At 41.0% G+C, this 2378-nt stretch overlaps 1 pseudogene; it reads right to left on the reverse strand.

Moving 5' to 3' along the window:
* Positions 1 to 867: 867 nt before the first annotated feature.
* LOC116081469 overlaps positions 868 to 2378 on the reverse strand; it is a 3258-nt pseudogene continuing 1747 nt past the window's right edge.

The raw sequence follows: 2378 nt of genomic DNA on the forward strand, positions 1-2378 counted from the left end.
TCTTTTGGCTGTATAAATACTTTTGAAATATGTAAACTGTTCTGAAAACCATAGTATAGTGTAAAAACTTCAAATAAACAATCTTACTAAGTGATTTTGCATCTGAATCTTGCTTTTCCGGTGTGATGGTGTGTCCAGGACTTGCTATGGTGGGAGAATTGGGTTCCGATGATGCGAAGGAACCTTGTTTCATGTTGCTTACTATACTTACCCCCTGCCATCTGGTTATCTCTAGTACTACCTGCCCTTGCTAAATCTGACTGAAGCCTGTTCTTCCTGTGATCCTGGTTGTGTTAGAACTCCTCAGAGTCAAGCTGTCTCTGTGATCTTGTGGTTCTGGGATCCTGGGATCCTGGGCTTGTTAGAGCACCTGGGAGTGGGGCTTCCTCTGGGTGTTATGGGACTGGCTGCAGAGTTTGCACCCAAGTTCTGCTCAGGGCACTGGCCTGGAGAGACTGTCAAGGTTTTCTTAACTAAGACAGGCCATAGGAATACAACGTGTACAATCAAACACCAGGTTATATCCCATACACATTTTTCGTTTATTATGATATGACATAAGGGTTTCTGAATGAAGGTTTATGTTAAGGTTTATGATATAAACACTTCAGAAGGCAGCTTAGTGAAATTATTGTTCACTTAATTATAAGCACCATAACAGGCTCCTGATTTTCAAACTTACATGTAAAAATACCTTTACATCTTAAATTTCTAGAAAAAGCCCATTTTATGTAGAAAGGCAGCAACTTTTAAAACACACCAATTTGCTGAAAATGTCATTACTTTTTATTAGGAACAATAATGTTTCTGAAAATGTTGGCAGCAAGATATAATATAGCTTGCATTTCATACAGACTATTTCTCCCTTTAATTATATCCAGAAGTGGATGGGACACCTTCCTGGCTGTGGGAAACTGGCATATTTGATGGACTACGTAAGCAGGTCTCCTTGTACACAAACCAAGCATTCCATCCCCAAAGTATCATATTCAGAAAGACAAAGATCACAGATACTTTTAGGGATCCAATACTAGTCACAGAGACAAATTGACATGACATTCCTGAGTTACGAGGCTCAAGCTCCTTAACAATATTGTGCCTGGTAGTTATTTTAATATCTGTAAGAGCTTTAGCCAAGGCCGAGGCACTTGACCAACCACAGAAAAGTAACAACAACAGTAATAATAAAGCCAATCTTGGGAAGTTTATGGCTATCCATGTAGAGGTTTGCTTAACCAACATAGGGCAGCAATATGGTACAAGAACAAAAAGACTGCAAATGTAACTTAGAACTGTACAGAAGATTACCTGTGAGACCATGGTTTTTCCATGTCACATCACACACATTGGCATTTAGAGGTGCATGAAATGATGCCTGATTCAACCTGAGTGGATAACCAACAGTAGCTGTAACCATCTTATAGTATGGTCAACTCACTTGAGTTTCTATTTTGCCCTTAAATCCACCACAGATGGCAAAAGCAAAGACAGAAACAAATCACTCAAGGACCTTGATGAAGCAGAGTGGGCCCTTGAGTGAGATGAGGTTAATCTGGAAGGCAGATAATCCTCTGAGGGAAAGGAGGAAAAGGAGCAGGAAAAGTTCTTTTATACCAGCTCATCTATGTGCTAAATGCAATCAAGACAGCCTGCAAAACCCAGATCCTTCCAGAAAACCATCAGGCATATTAAATCACCACAGTTCTTTGGAGGTAAGGTTTAAAAAGTTCTTCTATAACATCTGACCTTATGTAGTGGCTGCTAAGATGCTGGGATACTTTAATGAGGATTCAAGTTGTTTGTTTCTAAGACTGGCTGCCATGGAGATAAAGAGATAGGGAAATGGTAGGAAAAGGCTCCAAAGCTTACAAGTCTTATTGGGATAGAGCCATTTTCCTAAATAAAATCTTGCCAAAATTCTACTAGCCTATTGTCAATTTCCAGATTCCTAAAATATTTTATTCTCTGCCATGGACCAGGTTCGTTGTGGGGACCCCAATTTTCACAGGATGAGAATTCTGGTCAAGTGGGTAATAAGTGGGCGGCTGACAAACAGACAAACACCACACTCAAGGGTGTGGTGAATCTGAATGTATTTGTACAAGGTGAAATTCAGGCTTGAGTAGCATACAGCAAGCAGGGCAGATGAAAAGAGTCACATAGGTGGGCAGGAGGTTACAGCAAGGGGCACAAGACTGAGGTCACATAGACAAGTGACCACCACATCAAGGTCAGTGGGGTCTGGTAGCCAGGTGTGAAGCAGGCAGAAGAGCAGTGGAACCCTCCCCACTGAGGCTATTTTGGTATTCCTATGCTAATTCTCTGGTTCTGCTGGAGGCAAGAACTAGGAGGTTCTGATCTAGCATTTCCTGCTAATT

Source organism: Mastomys coucha, chromosome X (genome assembly GCF_008632895.1).
Source record: "Mastomys coucha isolate ucsf_1 chromosome X, UCSF_Mcou_1, whole genome shotgun sequence".
Classification (NCBI taxonomy): domain Eukaryota; kingdom Metazoa; phylum Chordata; class Mammalia; order Rodentia; family Muridae; genus Mastomys; species Mastomys coucha.